The sequence below is a fragment of the Zingiber officinale genome, chromosome 4B (assembly GCF_018446385.1).
Source record: "Zingiber officinale cultivar Zhangliang chromosome 4B, Zo_v1.1, whole genome shotgun sequence".
In the NCBI taxonomy this organism is placed as follows: domain Eukaryota; kingdom Viridiplantae; phylum Streptophyta; class Magnoliopsida; order Zingiberales; family Zingiberaceae; genus Zingiber; species Zingiber officinale.
In genome coordinates, this window is record NC_055993.1 from 110,843,657 (window position 1) to 110,869,131 (window position 25,475).

At 39.8% G+C, this 25,475-nt stretch overlaps 1 long non-coding RNA gene across 3 annotated transcripts; it reads right to left on the bottom strand.

Moving 5' to 3' along the window:
- Positions 1-9,672: 9,672 nt before the first annotated feature.
- On the bottom strand, positions 9,673-19,660 carry LOC121977841. Of its 3 annotated transcripts, XR_006111051.1 has the most exons (4): positions 18,665-19,660; positions 18,471-18,582; positions 18,302-18,378; positions 9,673-9,725 (listed from the first exon to the last, which is right to left on the bottom strand). It is a non-coding gene; the product is annotated as an uncharacterized LOC121977841 (long non-coding RNA). The 3 variants fall into 3 exon arrangements; XR_006111052.1 differs by having other exon boundaries at positions 18,302-18,370; positions 18,471-19,660; XR_006111050.1 differs by having other exon boundaries at positions 18,471-19,660.
- Between the last annotated feature and the right edge of the window lie 5,815 nt (positions 19,661-25,475).

Sequence of the window (25,475 nt, forward strand, 5' to 3'; positions counted from 1 at the left end):
ATTTAAACTGTGTCACTCGGTAAAAAGAATACAGATAATGACTTTTATATATATATATATATATATATATATATATATATATATATATATAGGTTTATTAAATTACTAATGACTTGAAATAAATAATTAATTGAATGAATCTTAAATTTAAAATTTTCAAAAAAAAAAAGAAGTTTAAACAGCTTTAGAAATATTGATATCACTCAAATATATTTGGTTCATTTATTTATGAAGTTTATTTGTTTTATAATGTTTTTTGATTAGTTATATTCATGAGTGTTAGAATTCAACATCCAAGTAATTTTGTGAAATATTAAATCAATGAACAAAAATAAAGCATTTTATAAGCGTTGAAATTAATTTTTTTAATTAGCACATTATAAACCACAATAAATACCAATATTCTGCTAATATTATAAAATAAAGAGAAATTTTAATAACCAATCCAGCACATACATATTTAAGTAACGATCTTAAGGAAATTTCATAAATGATGAAAACTTGTAGCAATTTTATAGATACAACAATGTTACTAAAATAACAATTCAATATTCAATTTACAATGTCACAGTGCTCAAACATTTATAAAAAAAATATGGTAAATTACATATAAATTTCAATCTAAAGTTTTCATCCAACGTTGTAAAATTTCAGCAAGGGGAACTCCAATTAAGAAAGTTTTCGGCTAGTGATTGACTGCAAAAAAAAAAAATATAGTTAGGTTATATAATCATTCAACTAAACAACAAGCAATATAATATTACTCACAATATATATAAGTCAACAATCATATTTGCAAAAAGATGTGAAATGGTTTCGAGTACACTATATGACCTTTTTAGATATGATCTATCCTCTAAACAAGCTACGGATGGATCTATAGTATTGCCAAGTTATGAAAAATATCAAATAAAATCATTTCATTCTATCTAATTTTTATGATAAATATCAATAGAGCTATAAACGAGTCCAGCCAAATTTTAGAATGTTCAAACTTATTTGATAAGGTAACCGAGCCGAGCTTAAAATGAATCAAGTCTTTGAAATAATTGTTCAAGCTTGACTTAGTTTATTTTTTATGAGCTTGAACTTATTTGAAACTTAGCTTGAGCTTAGTTTGTTTAGATGTTATCGAACTCTCAATTCAAGCTTGGCTTGAGCTTGGTTCGAGCTTGATTCTATTAGTGTATTTGGCACCAATGATCATACCTGAGTTTTGATGAGTGACAAATGGATTAAAGTCAGATCTGTTGTTGATCTAACCTTGTTATTGAGTGTGCAGAGTTGACTGACTTGACGGGTCAAGTGTGTTGGTGCAACCTTAGGTCGAGGTTGACCTGGTTGACCCGACTCGAGGTGACTTGACTCGAGTTGTATTTTGATGTTTGACTTGGGAAGATTGTCGGTGCAACCTTAGGTCAAGGTTGACCTAGTTGAGTTGCATGTTGATGTTTGACACTCGTGAGAGAGTTCTATTCTTGATATGAGACAAGAATAGATGGTTGGGAGTTTATTGGTCCAACCCTAGGTCAAGGATTGACCTGGTTGACCTGAAAAGTCCAAGTATGGAGACTTGGCACTGGGAAAGTCCAAGCAGGGAGCTTGGCACGCAAAAAGTCCAAGTATGGAGACTTGGCACTGGAAAAGTCCAAGCAGGAAGCTTGGCACGGGAAAAGTCCAAGCAGGGAGCTTGGCAAGTGGGAAAGTCCTAACTGGGATGTTAGGCAGTGGGAAAGTCCTGGTGAGTGAAGCCAGACAGTTGGAAAGTCACGATGAGTGAAGCCTGCGGTTGGAAAGTCCCGTGAGTGAAGCCGCAGTTGAAATCTTGGTGTGGTAAAACCCTAGTGAGTGAAGCTAGGTGAAAGTCCTGGTGAGTGAAGCCGGGCAAGGAAAAATCCAGATGGATCAAGGGTGATCGGACATCTGGTGTTGAGAAGGTCAAGTAGGTCAAGGGAGTGACCGGATACTTGACACGAAGAGAAAAGTCCAAGTGGGTCAAAGGGATTGACCGGACACTTGGTAGGGAGTCTTAGCAGGTCAAGAGAGTGACCAGATGCTAAGCATGAGATACCAATAGGTCAAGGTTGACCGGATATTGGTTTGGAAGACTTGGAACTTGGTTTGGGCAAAACCCAAGCTCTGGATCGATCAGTGGATCGATCCAGCGATACGCTGGGTATCTGATCGGTCTGGTGACCGATCAGATAACGATCAGTGGCTTACTGAGGTTCTTCTGATCGGTCTGCAGACCGATTAGAAAGCGAACAGAAGGCAAAGAGAAAAGGAGGGGATCGGTCTGTGGACCGATCCACATGCACCCTGATCGGTCCACAGACCGATCAGGAGACGATCAGAGAACTTGGGCGAGTTCTCTGTGAAGAGTGCTGATCGGTCTGGGGACCGATCAGCACAGGTCCTGATCGGTCCCCAAGACCGATCAGAGAGGATCTGGACCGATCAGGCTTCAGCCTGATCGGTCCACGCACTAGCCGTTGCATAGCAACGGCTAGTTCTCTGCTCTTCTTCTTCGCAGGTATAAAAGAGGGCTACAGGACTTCGGTGATTCTCTCTTCTTCAGCTACTTCTTCTTCCTTCTGGAAGTTCTCTCCTGCCTGAAGCTTCTGCTTCTTCTTCTTGCTGAGCTTTGTTGAGCTCGTTGGGTGCTGAAGCTTCGCGTGAGCTTCATTCCACGACTGGATCAGCTGCTGCTGAGTTGCTTGTTGCATCTGTCCGTGAAGTTGCTACTTCATCCGGGACCCCAGTCGACGAGAAGGCAAGCTACTGTGTCTACATTCCTGTTGTATTTTGTTCTTGCTATTCTCTTGTACTCTTAGCTTGCTGTTGCAAGTGATTGTGGCGAGGTTTCTCCACCCACAAGGAGTTTGATTTAGCCGGTTTTCCGGGGACTCATCCATCGACGGATTGATAGGCTTCGTCCACCTTACGGACACGCCGAGGAGTAGGAGTTTCATCTCCGAACCTCGTTACATCCTTGCGTAGAGGTTTGATTTCTTCTCCTGTTTTCTTTCTGCATTTAGTTTCCGCTGCGCTAACCCTAGTTTGTAGAAAGAAACGCGAACAATTGGGGTCGGCTATTCACACCCCCCTCTCTAGCCGTACGAAGAGATCCTATCAAGTGGTATCAGAGCCAGGTCGCTCTTCATCGGATCAACACCCGTGGGAGCAAAGCTAGAGATGGATCAACTCGGAGAAGACATCACCATTCCACCCTTCTACGATCGCGACGACTTCGCGTATTGGAAGGTAAGGATGAAGTATTTTCTTATGACTAACATTGAAAATTGGACGTGTGTACAATTAGGTTTCACTCTTCCGATGGATAAAGAAGGAAAACCTTTTGAGAAGAAGAAGTGGACGAAGGAGCAAATCCACCAATCCACAATCAACGACGAGGTAATGAAAATATTTGAATTCTCATTACCTAACGATATATTGTGTAGGATAGATGGATACAACAATGCCAAGGAGTTGTGGAACAACTTGGCTAAGTTCCATGAGGGGAACTCCACTTCAAGCCATGAAGAGGAGTCAAGTGAGCCAAGTAGCTCACATCATGGAGAAGAGGAATTAGAAGTTGAGGGCTACTCAACATATAAGGAAGAAGAGGAGGAGAGTTCTTCTTCAAGAATGGAGCAAGAGGAAGAAGCTTCTATCTCCGGAAGGGATGAAGAAGAAAGCATACATCCCACCTCAACCCTAGGTAACTCAAGCATTTTAATTTCAAATAAATTACACATAATGTGCTTTGAGTGTAGGGAGTATGGACATTACAAGAGTAAATGTCCAAAGAGGGTTAGAAAGACTCCAACGGCACCAAAGGTCAAGGAAGCCGGAGTCCCAACACGCAAGGGCAAGGAGCACGTGGTGTGCTTCCAATGCAAGCGAAGGGGACATTATCGGAGCCAATGTCCGAGAGGGAGGCAATCTCACAAGGACAAGAGATCGAGCACATGTATAGGGGGAGCTAGGGCAAACCCTAAGGTAATCTCTAAGGCACATTCTTGCAATTCTAGTAGGATGCATGCTAGTAGCCTTATTGCTATTGTCAAGAATGATAAGCATGTTAATTATAGAAATCGATACACATGCTTAGGTGCCAAACATGTGAGCCTAGATAAGGATAACACTAGGAAAGCCAACCCTAGAATAAACTCATCTAAGGCTAAGGAAAATCTAGGTAGAAATCCCAAATCATCTAGACATATGCATAGGAATACCTCAAAGAAAAATGACAAATTAACACTTGAGGTATTAGAGAGGGAAAATCAAGTCTTGAGGTCAAGACTTGATAATTTAGAAAAGACTCTTAAAAACATGGAGAAGTCATCTCTAGGGTTTAAGAGTCAAAAACCCAAGTCCAAGGACAAGAAAGGTTTGGGTCACAAACCTAAGTCCCAAGTGGTCAAGCCCACTTATCATAGTGTTCCATTCGATTATGGAACAAAACCTAGGGCTAGGAAGACCATTACCAAGGTCACAAGGGAAGTCACCCCTATAGTTGACCTTGATGAGACCCAAATGACCAAGGCTTTAAAGCCTAAGAGGGTCATTAGGAAGGTTGCTAGGGAAGTTATCCCTAGTGAATATTTAGTGAACCCAATGAGCTCTAATAGGTATTGGGTTCCTAGGAGCATCTTCTCTACCCCATAAATGGGTTAGAGAGTGTCAACTCCAATAAGAAGGGTAGTTAACCCAACTTTGAGGAAATTGACACTCAAGGAGCATTTTCAAGGTTTTGATAACCTTTGAAAATGAAAAAGAATTATTATTTACTCCTTGAAGAGTAAATTGTGCCATATTTGAAAAATATCGATTTTAATCTTATTTGGCACAATTTAAGAAAACCTAGAGAAATACCATAATTGAGATTTTGGTTTTCTCTTAGGGATATATGGGCAATCTAGGGTTAGATTTTAAGTTAGCTAAGACTAAGGATACTTAGATAGGGAATTTAGGTATTTTATTTGTGCTAACTTGCCATGATTGGTTGCCATATGTCATGCCATGACATCATATTTAGTTTATTATCATTTGAAATGTCATGATAATGCTTAGGCTAGTTTATATGTCATGCTTTATTTAAGTTTTCAAACTTTATGCCATGACATCATGACATTGGCACATATTTTTACTTATGATATCATTATATGCCATGTCATCATCTCTTGCATTATAATCAATGAAATTGATTTAAGGACAAACATATAATTTGATATTGAGATCAAATTGGTGTTTAGAAAATGCATGAGAACTTAGCCTAAGTTGACCTTAACCCATATCTCACATCAAATTGACTTGAATGTGGTTTGATACACCTTAGATGTGTGTGAGATATTAGGATCATGAGTTAGGATCAAGGTGCATTGTCCTTGTACCTAGATGACCCTAATTCAAGAAATTAAGGATCATAGGGAAAGCTTGTGTACAAGTCATGTACATCTAGCCCTAAGATTATGGTCCTAAATTCAAATGGTTTTAAAAGTATTTTAAAATTGATTTGAAAAACCTTGATGAAGTTTTCCTAGCGATAGCATTCATCATTGAACATTGTGATACAAAGTTGAGTTAAACTTGAACTATTTCAAAGTTTTTGAACTTTGTATCAAGATTGAAAAATGGAAGTTATTTTCATAGAAAACTATTTTTCCATGATAGTATATGTTATGAGGAATGTATCCTCAAAATTTCACAATTTTCGAATTTTCTGAATTTTCTAGAGGTTTCTGAATTTCGGGAAAGAAAATTTGAAATCAGAATCAAGGTTGTGGACCGATCCGGAGGTTCCCTGATCGGTCCAGGTCCGTGTGGATCGGTCCTGTGACCGATCCAGGAAGACCTGATCGATCTGGTGACCGATCGGGCGTGGACCGATCCATGGGTTTCTAATCGGTCCGGGGACCGATCAGTAGCGTGCCAATTTCTGATTTTCAGCTGTTGTCTGAAATTTCAGTTATGGAAATGGTGTTTTGGATTTCTAAAGGTTTGGAACTCACAAAGACATTGTTGGTGCAATGGTCAAGGGGAGTTGACCTTTAGGGGAGTTTTACCTAATTGTCAAGGGGAGTTGACTTTTAGGGGAGTTTTTACCCTTAAGACTTTTGAGGATTAGTGATATGGGATTATCACTAAGTTGATTGTTGAGTTTAGTATCAAGGGGGAAATTAAGAGTTTCAATGAAAGGTATGGGACTTTCATTAGGAAGAAACTTTTGACCTTGATACCCTCCTTTTTCTTTTTGATGTGTGTCAAAAAGGGGGAGAGTGTTCATTGGAGAGTTATTGGAGAACCCAAGTTAGGTTATCGGGTTTAACCTAAGCTAGGGGAAGAATGTCAAGGAATGTTCGAGGAATACATTGGAATTCTCTTTGATGTGTGTCAAAAAGGGGGAGAATTATTGGAGAACCCAAGTTAGGTTATCGGGTTAACCTAAGGGGAGAATGTTCAAGGAAAGAACATTGGACATTGGAAGATGAGTGGAAAACCTAAGTTAGGTTATCGGGTTAACCTAACTTGATTATGGGTTTTGTCAAACATCAAAAAGGGGGAGATTGTTGGTGCAACCTTAGGTCGAGGTTGACCTGGTTGACCCGACTCGAGGTGACTTGACTCGAGTTGTATTTTGATGTTTGACTTGGGAAGATTGTCGGTGCAACCTTAGGTCAAGGTTGACCTAGTTGAATTGCATGTTGATGTTTGACACTCGTGAGAGAGTTCTATTCTTGATGTGAGAGAGGAATAGATGGTTGGGAGTTTATTGGTCCAACCCTAGGTCAAGGATTGACCTGGTTGACCTGAAAAGTCCAAGTATGGAGACTTGGCACTGGGAAAGTCCAAGCAGGGAGCTTGGCACGCAAAAAGTCCAAGTATGGAGACTTGGCACTGGAAAAGTCCAAGCAGGAAGCTTGGCACGGGAAAAGTCCAAGCAGGGAGCTTGGCAAGTGGGAAAGTCCTAACTGGGATGTTAGGCAGTGGGAAAGTCCTGGTGAGTGAAGCCAGGCAGTTGGAAAGTCCTGATGAGTGAAGCCAGGCAGTTGGAAAGTCCTGGTGAGTGAAGCCGGGCAGATTGGAAATCCTGGTGAGTGAAGCCAGGTAAAAACCCTAGTGAGTGAAGCTAGGTGAAAGCCGGGCAAGGAAAAATCCAGATGGATCAAGGGTGATCGGACATCTGGTGTTGAGAAGGTCAAGTAGGTCAAGGGAGTGACCGGATACTTGACACGAAGAGAAAAGTCCAAGTGGGTCAAAGGGATTGACCGGACACTTGGTAGGGAGTCTTAGCAGGTCAAGAGAGTGACCAGATGCTAAGCATGAGATACCAATAGGTCAAGGTTGACCGGATATTGGTTTGGAAGACTTGGAACTTGGTTTGGGCAAAACCCAAGCTCTGGATCGATCAGTGGATCGATCCAGCGATACGCTGGGTATCTGATCGGTCTGGTGACCGATCAGATAACGATCAGTGGCTTACTGAGGTTCTTCTGATCGGTCTGCAGACCGATCAGAAAGCGAATAGAAAGGCAACCATGGGATCGGTCCAGGGACCGATCATATTCCACACAGAGAGTTGGGCAACTCTCTGTGAAGCCTTCTGATCGGTCTGGGGACCGATCAGCACAGGGCCTGATCGGTCCCCGAGACCGATCAGGCAAGCCCCAGACCGATCAGGTTGAAGCCTGATCGGTCCAGGTTTCTAGCCGTTGCGTAGCAACGGCTAGTCTCTGCTCTTCTTCTTCGCAGGTATAAAAGAGGGCTACAGGACTTCGGTGATTCTCTCTTCTTCAGCTACTTCTTCTTCCTTCTGGAAGTTCTCTCCTGCCTGAAGCTTCTGCTTCTTCTTCTTGCTGAGCTTTGTTGAGCTCGTTGGGTGCTGAAGCTTCGCGTGAGCTTCATTCCACCACTGGATCAGCTGCTGCTGAGTTGCTTGTTGCATCTGTCTGTGAAGTTGCTACTTCATTCGGGACCCCAGTCGACGAGAAGGCAAGCTACTGTGTCTACATTCCTGTTGTATTTTGTTCTTGCTATTCTCTTGTACTCTTAGCTTGCTGTTGCAAGTGATTGTGGCGAGGTTTCTCCACCCACAAGGAGTTTGATTTAGCCGATTTTCCGGGGACTCATCCACCGACGGATTGATAGGCTTCGTCCACCTTACGGACACGCCGAGGAGTAGGAGTTTCATCTCCGAACCTCGTTACATCCTTGCGTAGAGGTTTGATTTCTTCTCCTGTTTTCTTTCTGCATTTAGTTTCCGCTGCGCTAACCCTAGTTTGTAGAAAGAAACGCGAACAATTGGGGTCGGCTATTCACACCCCCCTCTCTAGCCGTACGAAGAGATCCTATCAAAGAGGACCTGACACCAGATAGGAAGTCCAATCGGGATGTGCGATTCCCGATTAACGAAGTCCAAATGTAGGATTTTAGCAGCAGGAAGTCCGAATGTGTCATTCTAGCAGGATATCGAGATGTTCGATTCTCGGTTGGCAAAGTTCGGATGTGCAATTTTGGCATGAAGACCTGGTGGGTCAGATTGACGTCAATGAGGTAACTTGACACTTGGTAAGTGGAGGTAAGTCACTGAAGGAGAGTGACTAAGTGAGGGCGCGTCCCAGTTGAGGGGATAGTAGGCGTCGATCTAATTTATGTCCCCTTTGAAAACCTAAATTGAGACCCTAATTAGATTCTAATCTGGAAAATAGGATCTAATTAATACTATATTTATTGTGCTAACTCTATTTTATAAATTACTATTTATTTTAAGCTAACATGTACTTGCAGGATCGAATGACACAAATTCATCTTAGATGAATAGTGATGGAAGTGCCTCCGAGCTGACTGGAGGCGCCCTCACGCGTGGGTTGAAGGCGCATTGGAGCTAAAGGAAGGCGCCCTTGCGCCTAGGCTGAAGGTGCCTTGGAGCTGATGGAAGGTGCCTTAAATCGGATGAGAACGTTGCTTCGTCGTGGATAAGAAGTCGTTTCTTTAGGGATAAGTCCTGGGGTTGAAGGCGCCTCCATGGGCATTGGAGGTGCCTCCAACAGCCGACAAAAGGCTTGTTCGAGTAGCAAGAAAACAAGAACAAAAATTAGCGATCTTTCGTCATTTCTGTTGTTTCATCTATGTTCCAACACTCCGCTACTCTGTTGAGAAGCTACTTCGCCCAACACCGAGCTCGATCCTAGAAATTACAAGTGTTGGATAACCTTTATTTATAGTCATTTTCTTTGTTATTATTTAAAAGGAAAGTATAGGGTTGTTACACTGTCACGCCCCAGAGGAGTCTCTGCCAAAGGAAATTCCGGCAGCATCTCCCCTGTACGGGTGACAATCTGAATCCTTTCTACATGCACAATATATCTCAGTCACAGGCGGCTGGAATATCCACACAACCACGCAATTTATATGCAGCCTACTCGGCTGATACAATAAAAACACAACCACGCAGTTATATGTAAATCTAACAGCCCACTCGGCTGTACCAAAAACCAAACACAGCGGAAAATGATAGGAAATCAAAATATAAGACTGCTAGCCTGCTAGGCTTACACCACACAACAACACAACACTCCGGGAACAAAACCGGAACACAAAGCCAAATACACACATATCATATACCAAGATAAAAATAAAAAAAATGCGGAGACTGGTCTTCTAATGTGACGTGGGGACCGGCAAGCAGGATATTCCAAGCGACTCCATAAACAACCTGGTACCTGAAAAAGATAGTGTCCACGGGGGTGAGTTCAACAACTCAGCAGATACCTAGTTGACATGTATAGTAAACTATAACAAATGGTAATAACTATGGAGTACAGTCTCCTGGACAAAAGCTGGAAGATGCACAATAGAAAAGACTGAAGAGAACTGTACTCACCAGGCCCTCCTATCAGAATGGATAGGATAGTCAGGTCGTCAGACCAAGAGTATCATAAATCCTGTATGCATGTCAAACATATGCATCCATCCAAATGCAGCATATAAATGCAACAACACAATCAGTAAATGCATAAATGCATATGATGCCAATGACATGGTCACCCCTGACGCCAGTCAGTCATCTCACACACAATGGTGAGACCGAGTGGGTAGGGTTGTGACAACCGTGCACTCTGACGTCACTGCTCCTGATGAGTGACCGAGTGGACGGGATGCTGTCGGAGTACACCTATCCTCCTACCCCAAATCATAAATGGGGGAGCTCAATGCTCTCATCTCCCGGTACACGATGACGGGGAGGAATATCTGCCGGCTACCATGCTGCGTCACACTACCCATGAGCGGACCAACGGAGCCAAACAAAGTCCAACCGCCTGTTGGCTACCACGCTGCTACACTAAACCAGCGGAGCCAAACAAAGCAGAACTGTCTGCCGGCTACCACGCTGAGTCACCAGACCAACGGAGCCAAACAGCAGAACTGCCACACACCTGTCTGATATACCACTAACCCATGAGTGGTGATGTGTGCAGATACATGTAACTGGAGATGTGCTCGACAATAATGGAGCAGACTCTCGCACAGCATGCAATCATGCGAGATGATGCATGACACTAAACATGACAATATCCTGAACAGCATAGCAATATCTATATATAAATATAAAACGTGTATCATAGGACAATGAACCAAATCAAAGGTACACAGATCAGATAAGGTATCAAAAACCTAGATCCTGAACATAATAAACACATGGTTGTGTCACTACCCCTATAAGCATGTATAATCAGGTAGGTGCTAACATGCAGTGCATAATAAGTAAACAAAACAAGCATGTAACAGGTATCGGGTAGTGACCAACCGAAGCAAAGACGAGCATAATCATTACTAAAGGTTATAACCTACTAAACATATCAACATAACATTATCAAAGATAAGTCAAGGTACCCGCCTCAAATAGTAGGTCCAATCCAGTCAAATCCAACGTCGAGATGCTCGTCTCAAATCAGAGTCCTGTAATACATGATATACAGATTTAGCTAATTACATATAAATTAATTAGCTAAATCAAATCCTCGAGATGCTAACATAAATCCATATCCAATTATAAACCCTAATTGGATCATCTAACTCCTCAATCGACTTAAACTAATCCATACGAATTAGAACTTGCAATAAGCATAATCCATCACAACAACCTAATCTAGACCAATTCATAAGAATTCACCCAAATCCAGGATGGTCGTTGATGGCTCACGGTCGAAGGGGTTCCCTGCCCAAAACAGAATGACCGGTGTTGTGGATCGCCAGTGAACAATGCTGGCCAAGCTACAAAGACTGGTAAACAAACAATCACAACCTCCAACAACAAATTAAACTCGCATCACTACCAATCTGATATCATACTTCTTACCTCAAATCACAGCCACTTTCGCTAATGGAATCAAAGAGTTGTTGCCCAATTAGGGCTGTTGGTTACTAGAAGGAGTGACTACCGGATCCAAGGGCAGAGTTGCTGCTGGAAACTAGAAGCAAATGTGATCAGTTAAACCACTAGCACGAAAAATTGGGAAAACAGAACCCTACCTGCCTTATCCTAATCTTTTCCTACCTGACAGTAGACAATAACCAGTCGGAATCAAAACTAGTGGTCGACAGATAGGGCACAGAACCAAAAGACCTGAGGCGCTCGGCTTCTGTCTGCTACACCTTGGCTGGCGCCGGTGATCAGGTGGACCCAATCTAGGGCACGGCGCTAGGGCAAAGGGAAGGTTGACAATGCAGAGAAGCGGCGCCAAGGGTGTTAGCGCTACTCCCATCGGCCTCAAGTGGTGGCGCCGTCCGGTGCGGCTCGAAAAGGAAGAGAAGGAGAGGTTGGCTCTAGGACTGAGGAGGAGCGGCACCCGGCGGTGCTAGGGCACAGGCGTTGGCGGCACTGGTCGGACCTGGTAGACGGCGGAGGTGGATCAAGGGTTGGCGTCACGTCAGCCAGAGGAGAGGAATCGGGGTAGAGGCTCTAGGGCAGAGATCGGGAAGAAGAAAGGATCGCGTTGAGGGTTTTGAAGAAGGAAACCGTCGGGCACGGGTAAGGGCACGGCGTCGGGGAGAAAGAAAAAGAAATAGAAAAAGGAAATTAAGAAAATGTTGGAGCAATCCCAATGGTCCGTGCGACCATGTGTTTTGGTGTTTGGGCAAAGGTTTAAGTTAGGTTCACCCTTGTATTTGATATGTGTATTTGAGTTGTGCAGGTTTGCAGGATACACATGTGACTCGGGTTGATGGCTTCGGGTCTGGTGAAGGATGGAGCATCTGAGAGACCGTGGACAAGGCAGCGAGGACAAGGGCCGAGGGAAGCGACTTCGAGGCATACGCGAAGGATGGCATTGGGGACGAGCCACGGGCTTGAATGCATCCGAGGGACGAGAGCCAAAGGAAGTAGGCTTGAAGGTAAAAGGTCAAAGCTGCAAAGGAAGCATCAAGTGAGTCATAAGGGTGAGGGTACGAGTACAAGAGAGATTGTACTCGGAGTAAAATCCTAGTTTTTAGTGTTTTACTGTAGCAGTACTGTAGCGTTACTGTAGCGCTACTGTAGCAGTCGACTGCATGTTTTAGCAATCGACTGGTGCAGTCGACTGGGGCAGTCGACTGGCAGCGAACAAAATGTCTCTGTTCGCTCGATTAGTGTGAATTCGAGTTGTTGGGATGTAACGGTTGAATTTCCACAGAGGGCAGTCGACTGCATGTTTTAGCAGTCGACTGGTAGGCGGGGTTTTCCAACCCATAGCCTATATAACCAAGCTTTGGAAGCTTGGTTGAGTCTGACGAAATAGAGGTGGTTAATCTCTATTAGTAGTCTACCTGTGTCCTAGCGTCAAAGGAGCTCTTGTGAGGGTTGTGGTGAGGTTTCTCCACCCACAAGGAGGTTTGAGCTAGCCGGAAGTTTTCCGGGGAGTAATCCACCGAAGGATCGGGATCGTCCACCTTACGGACAGCCGTGGAGTAGGAGCCCTAATCTCCGAACCACGTTAAACAACGTGTTAGCTTGGTTTGCATTTCTTATTCTTGTCTTAAGCTTTCTTTGTATTCATATTTGTAGTTAGTATTAGATTTCCGCTGCGCATACTAACAATAGTGTAGAAAGCGAGTATTTGGGGGCGCCATCTATCCAACCCCCCTTCAAGCCAGTCGTCCGATCCCCAACAGAAAATACACATTTCCTCGCTTAAATGGGTAACCAAAACAGGCTTTCCCGGGACCCATAATTGGTCCTCGTGAAACTCGTCACAGAAGCTCCGAAAAATTCTCAAAAAATTTCTAAAAATTCTCTTATCGTTATTCGTCATTTTTCGGTATTTTACATACACTTTCCTTTCATACGTTCTATATTCGATTCTTTCTTCCGGTGGTTCCAAAATAGACTATTAGTGGATTACCCATCAATAGGTCCGCGAAACCTAGGCCTTGGAGTAGGAGTCGCCGAAAACTCCGAACCAAGTAAAACAGCTTGCGTTATTGTCTTTTTCCTTTTTTGTTCTTATTTTTGTTGCGCTTATGTATTTTGTTTTTAAATTAGAAAAAAAATTCAAAACCACATGTTCACCCTCCTCTCACATGTGTCTCGATCCAACATATTCATTTAGATGTTATCGAGCTCTCAATTGAAGCTTGTTTGATTGTTTAAACTTTTAGTTGTTTGATTGGTCATTGAGCTTGATCATTCAAACTTATTTATTTTATTTTATTGTTTATTTAACATATTGATAAGAGTTTTATTAATGAATATGGTTCATGAACATTATTCACGAACGTTAATGAGCTGAACACATATGTGTTCAAACTTTATTTGTTTAGTTTAACGAGCTGTTCAAGTTTGTTTATTTAATTGATCTTGCGTATATTGAACGAACATAAATAAGCTCTTACCGAGCCGAACACCAAGTTTATTCACGAACGATTGATTCATTTACAATCCTAAATATCAAGATGAGTAGCTATTTTATAGAAAAAGTTATCTTAATGGTTGGCGCATTCAATCATCCTGAAGAGAAGCTCAAACAATAAAAATTCCAATGACTGAAAGATCTTAATTAGCAGTTCAATGGCTGCATTAAGCAGAAACAATAAAAAATGGTGATGAGTTGACTTGGTCAAATCATCTACTATCACTCAAATGGAGTTTCGGCCCTTCTGTGAACTCAAGAACCTTATAATAAAATATATTGTGACATGCTCCCACTTCTATTCTGAAATTGATATCCTCTGTGACAGTCTTGTTGGTCATTGGTACTCTATCTTCATCTGCTGGAGCACTAAACATCTAGTCACTAAGCACAGAATGTCCCAATTTCATACCGTTGGACCTCTTAATGTTCCTTACACCCTAGTACTGCTAGGATGAACTATAAAGTGGGACCAATGTGCCTCTTAATGTTCCTTACACCCTAGTACTGCTAGGATGAACTATAAAGTGGGACCAATGTGCCTCTCCCATCAATTGCTCCTTAATTGTGTATCTTTGGCACACGCTACCAACCCTAAAATCATGGTACCCTATCATCATCTCGAGTGAAACTAAGCTTAGACTCTTGCCTCAACTCACCAACAACCAAGAGGTATCAATTTTGTTTCATAAATCAACCTTAGATTGAATAATTATTCTCTTCTTAATCAATTCCAATGTTTGATGAACATCACGCATACCAAAAGTGTACCTATCTTTAAAAGATCTACCACAAACTGAAGGAGAAACCAAATACTATTAATGATTCATTCTTAGGGATGAAATCTTGAAATTCTATCCCTACACTAAGCAAGAAGAAATCTCCTGAGCTGCTGGCTCTTGTGGAGTTTCTTTTGGCAACTTGATGACACCTAATTGAAGGTAATTTATCATCAACTTTTCATCCATTTTTATTCTAGTTCTCCGAATAAGGAAAACTTAAAACTAAACTTTTATCCTTGCTAGCAAAGCGGGAAGGGAGTCTTTCCCTATCTAGCTTTAAACATATATATAGCTCCCTAATCTTAATAATCACACATATTTCTAAGGCCGTTATAATCTATACGAAATTAATTACAAACTATGAAACAAAACCAAATTAAATTAAATTTCTAGTAAAAATTTTCTATAATTTTCTATAATATTAATATGATAATTAGCTACATGAAGACTACTTTTGCTCCTAAAGAGGAAGACATAACAAAATACTCTTATAAATATTAAATTTTAAAAATTAAATTCTTAATTTTCATTATTGGCATTCCTACTATTATTGGGTCTCATCAATATGCATTCAGAGCCTTAGCGCAATAGTAAAATTGCTATCATGTGGCATTAAGGTTAAGAGTTTGACTCGTAAAAATAGTCTCTTGCAAAATACAAGATAAAACTATATACAATAGATCCAATATGATCCGATCCTTTTCCAATATCAACACTGATGGAAACTTCATGCACCGGACTATCCTTTATCAATAGGCATTCTTAGAATCATTGGTAAAAGAATTATTTTAAGTAGCTCCAAAGATAATCACTAGTGCAAAATTATAATTGAAGAGGTTTATTTACTGAAGATTGATATGGAAAAAGCTTTATTTGGTAAACTAGCATCCCCTTCTTCATGTATTGTTATTATAAAGGTTTTAAGGAAGATGGATTGTAAGGATCGAGGCTATTATCTCTTCTTTGGTGGAGGCTTGACAGTTTTGTTAAGTAGCGAGTCTGGTATTTGTTTGAAATGTCCTCATGGATTGCAGTTTGCACAAACGTAATCCACTCTATCCTTTACCAAACCTATAATCTGTGTAGATCTATACATCTAGGCAATTCAAATGACACCCTGAAAGCTAACAATTTCAGATATTTGTGGAGATGATCAGCAAATTTTAAGTGTATTGCAATTTCAACGAAACAATCATTTTCTCAAAGGATGAAGAGATAGTCATATGAAACTTTTTTTGCTAGGTAAGGCAGACTAACGATGCAAGCAGGTGATCTTGCAACATGGTTTATATGCAACTACCATGACCGATCTTTTAGATATCAGTTTTAAACTAGGCAATATCCAGCCAAATCAAGAAATTTTGTTCAAGGTGATAAAAAAAGGGAAAATCTGTAAGTGGAGGATGTAGATTAGTAAATTTTGCAATGGACCACTTGATGGGATAACTTGAGCATTTATGTCGTCCTATCTTTTTAAGCTCTCAAGTGAGATCCACCTTGATCAATTCTTGATAAATCCACCTGAAGGAAGAACAACCTAGCTACTAGCTAGGTGATCAGGCAGTCCCATTGGAAATCTGCCTAGGCTTACCATGATTTTCATGTGCATGTTCGTCTTTATCATCTAATCTGTATAACACTTCGGTGGCAATAGGAGTCACAATCTCCTCTTTTTTAACATTGACTTATGTATAAAACACTGATATAATATCAAAAATAGTATCATTTCAATCAAAATTCAAAACTCTAACATAGTTCAACATTTTAAACCTTGGTGAGAAGAGAAAACATTAATGAAAATATAGTAAAATAATTAACCAGAAAGTACACAGGAAAGGGAGAAAACACACTGGTGATGAGAGTAGGGGGAATCAAAGTTAGAGAATCAATGAAAATTATAGTTGAACTATTTTATATAGAGAATAGATAGAAATTATGGTTGCCTTTAAGTAAGCGAAGCATCAAACAAAAAATAAATTTTCCCCACTATACTACTTGGACCATCCATGGGACCACCTGGGCTACCTAAGTTGTCTCGGTGGTCTTCTTGGGTGGCTTTCGAATGGACCACCTAGGCCAGGTGAAGCCTACTTGAGCCTTATCTTAAAAAAAAAAGAAGAAGATGAAGCCTACTTGAAAGAGACTAGGCTACCATCTAAATTGATTTTTAAAATATTGCTCTAGAACTAGTATAGCGATCTCAAAGAAAACAATTGAGAGAATTTTCTTAATTATATATGACCAATAAATTATCAATAGGTGATGAAGACTAGTTTACCATATCCTTTACCTGTGTTGTTTAACTTAACTAAGCTTAAGAAAGTAATGGAAGAAGGTTAAGAGATTATGAATTAGAATCTCTTCCATTCAAACACTAGCCACGATAGCACATTAATATAATCTTTATTACTTGTGAGTATTTGAGTTGCGCATTAATAAATGAACCCTCTGTCATCCTTGCTACTATAAATCACCCTTCAAAATAATTTTTGATTTAATGAATGTAGAATTTGTTTTGAAGGTGTTACTGGCCTTGCAAGTTTACCCAATATTTGGAACAATCAGAAGAAAGATGGATAATTACTCTACATTAGCATAAAAATTATTTTCAATAAAGCATTACTTAAAGATGATAAATAGTATAAATTATGCTACCTATTTCCTCAAGCTGGAACAACATAAAGTCTATGAAGATACAAAATCTGTCATCTTATGAGACATTTTTTTAAGTGCAGGTAGGTAATAGTGTTCTCAACCTTCTTTTTAGTGACAAGGAAACAACGATACTCCAAGATAAACTCAACAAAGGATAGCATATAATAAAACAATTTGGTATACTGACCTAATTAGCCATAAGCTCAATGAACCAACTGTGCAATTGCAGAAAACGAAAAGATAGCAATATAACTTCTGTCAGTTCAATTATACCAAAATAAAAGCACTAGGATTACACATAATAATTAAGCTTCTTTCCAGCCCAAACATGAAAAATGCCACAAAATGGAAACAAAAGCAACATAGGAAAAACTAGCTATATAGCTAAAATTAAAGTGATCCCTAGATGTCTCTGTCTCAATTATTTTCATAACAACCAATTTTCCTTTATTAATTTATGTATAATTATTTTTAAGAATATGTCCAATAAAACTGTTTGGTTTTAACCAATATATATCTTGAGACATTACAAAACAGACCAAAACTCATCGCATTTGACTGTGAAAGTTAACACCTATGTGTCGTCAGTGTATTCCCCCATTAAATCAATATACTTTCACTTTAGGTATGTTTATTTATGTTCAATATACCTTAAGAGTTTGAATAATTTGATTGCATATCCAGGTGAGCTGATGCAAAATCCCAAAGCATATTAAACGGACCAGTATGGTATCTGATGGTTTAAAAAGAGTAATCAAATAAATTGTCAATATTTTGTGCAAACTTGGAAGTTCTCGATAAGTAGCACACAGAATTTATATATTTTTATTCTCTGTTCTTCAGCAAATCTGGATGTTTTCATTCAATTAAAAGACCCAATTAGCAATGACCCCATAATTAAAGAAGCATGCATGTGAATTATATGTTTTGTAAAACATACCAAAGAATGAAAGCAACAAGAAGCTTTCTTCTCACCTTAAAGTGAGAGATGTTCCTGAACAATTTCTTCACTATTGTATAATGAAGAATATAAAAAATTAACGTCTGTTTTCCTAGAAAAAAGAGATTTTGTAAGAAATATTACATGTATTCGTGTAAACATGACCAAATTAAAGAAAGTAGCCTCAATAAGTTCTCTCCTTACCTTCATCGAGGGATGTTGGTTGCTGTCTACGTTCCGTTCATAATTGATGTAGCTCGAACCTTTACCAGACGGGGGAAAAAAAAAGTCGGTTCAACAAGGTCTCTTGGAGCATCTTCAAAGAATACATTCCTCCAGCCAAAAATTAGCAAACGTACGACCGGCCAAATAAATATTTCCAACAAATAAATTGAAACCTGCTCGTGATGGGTCTTCAAGCGGGAGGGTCCTTCTGAATCACAAAATGAAGATGTGGCTTTCCATCTTCGGACAAAATAGTGTACGGAGACGCAGACAGCCGAACTCTAGAAATCAGTACATCAATCTGCAGGAAGAATTTAAAACAAAAAAAAAACAAAGAAACAAAGCAAGCAAAGGAAATTGTTTCTGTTTTAATGAATACAAATATAAACAAAGAAGAACAGTGAATTCCGTTAAATTCGAACAGATGGCAGGAATAGGCGGTACGGGTATGCAAACTGGTTTCTTCCTTTCCCCGATGCGAGAACTCTCCTCGGAAGTCACGCTTCCAGGCCCAATTCAATCAAAAGATTTTCTTTCCTATTTTCATTCAAATTCGCGTTCCAATCCGGCCTAATGTCTAAATCGAGCAAAACAAAAACAAAAGTGAAGAAGCGTTCAAGACGAGACACAAATACACCCTGTAATAACATGCCGAAGCCTCCTCGGAAACCACACTCTACAAGACAGAGGAGGAAGGTAGGCTAACTGGCATGAGTTAAAATGTAGCACAGCCTGCACCCCCAAGCTCGAGGACGAAGGCGAAACCGAAAAGATCAAATAAAATATAATAAAGCAGATCGCAAGCGTGCAAATCGTAGCCAGGGCTTGACCATTCCATCTCTCTCGTCCCATTCCTCCACGCAGAGTAACGAACAGGACGTAGATCTGGGCAGCGGGGAACCGTGCCGTGCCGGTGGCGCAGAGATCATCGGGATGACAGACAGAGCAGTGAGCACGCAACAGCGAAGTCACCGCGCCCGATGCCCTCCCCGCTGCGTGCTCACTCTCTTCTGTCAGCCTAAATGATCACCTCCCAATAAATTCAAAACAAAGACGATTCGTGCGTCGATCAATCAGAAGCAAATCCAAAAAACGGAGAAATATCACAAAGAAGCAAATCTCAAAAAAAAAAAAAAGGAGAAACGTCTAGTGGTAGAATCACGCCTCCCCCTTCGCCTCTCTCTCTCTCTCTCTCTCTCTCTCTCATCCAGTTCTAGGGTTCGCCAACCTTTTATCGCCCATTTCGCACGTGTGGCTTCACCGTCGTACATAATTTGAATTAGAGCATGTTCGGGGGCCAACATGGAAATTGGACGCTGACTACGAAGCTGTCGTACACGCGCAGTCCGACTCACCGACTGGACCATCGATCGCATGGACGTCGAGAGGGAAATGTTATAATGTGAGTCCTCCCGAGAGGCTACCGTTTGACGACAAGCGAATGCCACGACGGCACCTCATCTGCCGTCCGATCCCCGCGGCGCGAATCTCGAAGCGGTTTTGTGTTTGATCGGATTCAAGTGGGGGTGATTGAGCAGTTAACTCATTGGTGTACCACATTAACCAATCCGTTTTGGTGATTGAGCAGTTAACATTTGAGCTACGCTTAGTTTTGGTGATTGACAATAAATGAGAGGAGGTGAAAAAAAAAACCTAAGTGAAAAAAAGGTAAAAGAACAGTGAAAGTAAAGTAGAGGAAAAGAAAAAACAAAAAATAGCTAGCTTGAGCAAGGTTGCGAGATCATCCGTAGTCATAAAGTCACGAGTGAGGCCGCACACTGCCCCCAAGCGAGGCTGCTCACGACCATAAGTTGCTTCTATTGCGGCCGCAAGATTGACATTGTTGGGAGAGATGTGGTACGGATTTTGGGTGTGGAAAGGACAAAAATGATTCAAAAAATGATATATGGATTTTTAAATTCTTCCGTCTATTATTTTATAATAAATAAATAAATAATACACAATATATTCTTTTGCTATAACAGCAACCTGATTATATATTGACCTTTTAATGAAAGACCTTATTAGATATTGACCTTCTAATGAAAGATTGATTTTTTTTAATCAAGGTATTCATGCCTTTAGTCAGATTAATTTTAAAGATTGACATTATTCTCCTTATTTGCTCCGAGTAAATCTAGAAGTATAGTGACTTCTGACATATTAGTCTAGCAGTCTCGGTAGTTTGAGCGTAACAAGCAGGTAAAATATTATCATATCTTGAAATCAACCATATCTCTTATCGATGATGCGTTGTAAAGATTGATTTTTATTTTGGAGCAAAAGGTGATAATATTCATCTCAATTGGCCTAGTATCGATAACCTCCCAATTAGATATAGACAGATAAATCACGAGGGGGAGTACATTTTATCCTAGCACAATGACCCTTTGTATAGGAGAGGTCAAGTACTCAATAGGTTATTTTGTACCCACTAAAAATTAATCCCAAGACCTATTATAATAATTATCTATATAGTTACCAACTGTATCAATTTGTAGGAGTAAGATTGATCTTTCTTGATCAGACAAAGGGATGTAGTATATATTAGAGTGCATTGCACTGGCGTGAATGCATAAAACGCCAAGTGTATTAATTCTTTGAGGGAATTATATTTTTATTGTCGCAAGTTGTATTTTTTTCAATTTTGGTCCTCGTTATAAAAAACCAGTGAATAGCAATGGACTTAGTAACGGAAAACAAATTTTGTTGCTAATTAGCATTGGAAAATAAATTCCCTCACTAATATCATCGCTATTGAGGCGACGGGAAACCATAAATTATGTCCCCAGTTTGCAACGGTATTCATATTTCATCGAAAAATTCACGATTTTAGGTTTTCCCAACCATTTTTCCTCTATCTTTTCTCCTGAACTCTCCTCTTCTCTCACTCCGGTTGTTGGCCAACAACTTCTCCAGCACACACGGCATTCTCCAGCACGTGGGTAAGTTAGATCTTTCCCTCTCCTCTGGCACGGGCCTCGCTCAAGCGACCTTGAGGGGGCCGCAGTTGGCATGGCCGACCACGGCTGCGCGTCACTGACCGTGGCTAGCGTGGCCAGTCGTGACTGGCGTGGCAACACAATAGGTCGACAATAAGCTTGGCCGCGAGATCAGCTGACAGAGAGATCAAACCGGCGTCGAGCTTGGCCGACGACAAGATTAGTCAGTCATGAGCTCAGCCAAGAACGATCTTGGCCAGCCGCAAGCTCGGTCGCAAGATCAGCCATGCCAATAAGCTTGACCGCCCCTAGTCTCAACTAGCCTTAGCTGCAAACTTAGTCGCGGTTAATCAGACAACAATGTTGATTAGTTATTATTTAATCTCATATTGTATTTAAGGTAATATGTCTAATTTTTTTTTATCCTCAGGTATACTGCTGCATTTTCTGATCTACACGATTTCAAGGTATACTGTGTTTTTTTTAGGTTCAAACTTAATGTTTAGTTTAAATTTAAATGTTATTAACAGTATTAAGTAGTTTAAGACTTAGGTTTAAACTATATGCATGTTTAGTTTTACACATTTAGTAATGTTGTAATTACTTGTTCTCATTCTACATATTGATTATTTAGAACTAAAATCAAACTTTTTAGTAGAGTATTTACATTATGTAGAATATCCTTACTGAAAAAATGAGGTTCTTTTTCCTTGTATATCTAAGAACTAAAATGTCGCAATAGTTTTTTTTATTCATGTTAAGTTTACACGTTTATTAATGATGAAACTTTTATTCTCAATAGAATACAATATATATGAATCAAGCATAGATGTACAATAAGTTAGAAAATGATTTCATCGCCTTAGAATATTTTACCAGATGATGCGGTGATAAAGAGGGGTCCACCCAAGAGCGGGTCAAAGCAACGAGGACCGGATGACATGGAAGTCAAAGTCAAATGGTCAAAGCCGCAAGGTCAGATGGACCACGAGACTGCGGACTAGGCAGGGTTGGCCGAGCGAGCCCTCAGCGCCGGTCGAACGTGAAAGAACGACCAGACCGTCAGAACAACCATCCTCTGCAACTTGCAGATGAGGTTAAAAGTCAAATACTAAGTTACCCTGGCCCACCGCCCTTGCCGATCGGACTTAAGAGCCGATCGAACATAGTGCGCCTCTCCGACAACCTAAAAGTCAAGTGAAGAATAGGTCAGTAGCTACATTTTGTGTGACCGAGTTGGCGACATAATGGTCGAGTGGTCGTCGGTCGGCCTATAACATCCTACCCGATTTCTCTACAGGAATCATTAAGGCATGTGAATACAATCCAATCAATAGTTTACGATGCAATTAATATAGTTGATCAATCATACCAAGCAAATGAAATACCAACACCAGAAGTTTAGAAACTATATGGCATGTTAAATGCTAGTGAAAGAGAAGCGTGGAAAGACATTCCTTCTGGACATTCTCAACCATCAACTACTGTAAAATTATTGAACATTAAGGAAGAACATCATTTCTCTGAATGATGTTATGATGGCATGTGTCAATTGATGTCTGAGTTGCTCCCTATTGATCACCTAATGATTGATAGCTTCTATAGTACAAAGAAATTAGTAAGGGGTTTAGGTTTACCTGTAGAGAAGATTGATTATTATATCAATAACTACATGATCTTTTGGAATAAAGATAGTGAACTAATGAAATGCAAGATATGTAATCACCCTCATTATAAGCAGTATAGTCGCATGCCCGGAAAGAAGAAGAAGAAAAATATTCCATTGAAAGTTATGTATTACTCCCGTTAAGTGTTAGACTTCAACGCTTGTATGCATTTCCTGCAACAGCAAGCCACATGAGGTGGCATCATGAGCATGTAAACAAAAGAGATATAATGTATGTTCCCTGTAACTCCCCTGCATGAAAACATCTTGCTATAATATTTTCCTCCTTTGCAATGAAACTATAAATGTGAGACTTGGACTTTCTGCAAATGAATTTCAGTCATTTGGGAGCTATAGACAGTAATATTCATCGTGGCTAGTTATATTAACACCATATAACTTACCGTCATGAATGTGCATGAAAGACGAATTTAATTTTCTTACTATACTTATTTCAGATCCTCAAAATCTAAAAGAGTAAATAGATATTTCTTTTTTACAACTTTTAATTGCAGAATTGAATCATTTATGAAATGTAGGATGGAGACTTATGACATTGCAAGTAAAATAATTTTTATAATATATGTTACTTTGTTATGGACGATTAGTGATTTTTCAACATATTCAATGTTGTCAAGATGGAGCATAACTGACAAGTTAGCATGTCTACATTGTATGAGTGAGTCTGATGTATTTTCATTGTTTTGTAGGGAGAAGATATTCTAGTTTGATAATCATCGTAAATTTGTATCAGTTGATCACCTATTCAAGCAAAATAAGATAAATTTCAAAAAGAATGAAATGGTCAGGAAACTTCCTCCAAAAATAAAGTCAAGAGAAGAAGTTATTAACAAAATTGATAGCTTTGTATCTCTACCAGTATATCAGGATGGTCTTAATGAAATAAATAAGTACATTGTTAGAATGTGCATGTACGATTGGAGGGAAAAATATATATTTTGGAAGCTACAATATTAAAAATATTTGCTAATTTTATATAATTTAGATGTGATGCATGTTAAGAATTTTTTTTTGATAATATCTTCAATACATTGATAAATGTTTATAGAAAAACTAAAGATATGGCAAAATCACATAAGGAATTAAAACAATTAGTTAACAAACATTATTTGTATCAGAACGAAACAACTAGTCAATATCCAAAAGCTTATTATATACTGGACAAAGAAGGAAAGCAAGTATTATGTACTTGGTTGAAAGAAATCAAATTTTCCAATAGATATGCCTCAAATATGGTCCGATGTGTGGATATAAATAGATTAAAAAAGTTTGGAATAAAGATTCATGATTGTCACATGTTCATACAAAGACTAATTTTAATAACTTTCTCTTATACGTAACCGCAAGTGCACGATTTTATCACAAATAATAAAATATCAATCCCACAGAAATTAGTGACACTAGTGAGGTCACACGGCTAGCTAGCTTGACGATCAAAATATTAGTTAAGTCTCACGAACTAAGTTGAGAGAATAAGAGAGAGAAAGAAAATTTTGAGGGGAGCAGGTCAAGTTGAGTGTTCTAGGGTTCGGTTTCATTGTAATGTTGATCAATATGTTATGGATTGCTCATCTCCTACCCTCTATTCTTATGCAATATAGGAAATATAACTAAGTCATGATACTCCCATGCAACGGTCGTACCAAAGTGTTGCTCCCTTGACTATCCAATGTCCCTAGGTATTGGAGATAACCTAGGATGCTCAGTTAAAGGATTACCCTTTGTCACATAAGGCTCCTCGAGTTTACGATCCTAGATTATGCAATATACCTATTAACATAGATAAGGAACAACCCATTAAGCATACTTAAGTCCTTTCATATAGAGAATCACTCTCCCTTTCAAGACAATGTCTTCGAAAGTCCGGTTAAAAGGTTAGCCCTTGTCATGCCCCCGCCACCCGGGGTATACGATCTAGGGCATCCCCTCTATGGGGTGAGTGATCTATATATTCAATCAATTAAACATAAACACATCACACACACATTCAATCAAATGGATGCAAGGCATAAATACATCATTGGAAGGGAAATTAGCATATCCATAGAGTTCACATCAATCTCACGTTACAATTACTCTCTTAATCTTAAAACAAGTGGATCTACTCTATGACAAGGATAATTGAATCCAAAGACATTAAGATTACAAGATTCCTAAGCAATTCAAGAGAGAAAAGATAAGGAAAGTTTATCCAAGTGCGGTGTCAAATCTTCGGATCCAATCCTTGTGTCCGGAGAAGATGGAAATGGTCTTGGATCGTTGAATATGGCTTGGATGAAGTGTAGATCTTGACCTTGAGTCTCCCCCAAGGGGAAAACTCTCCTCCCCTCGAAAGGGGGAAGAACTCCCCTATTT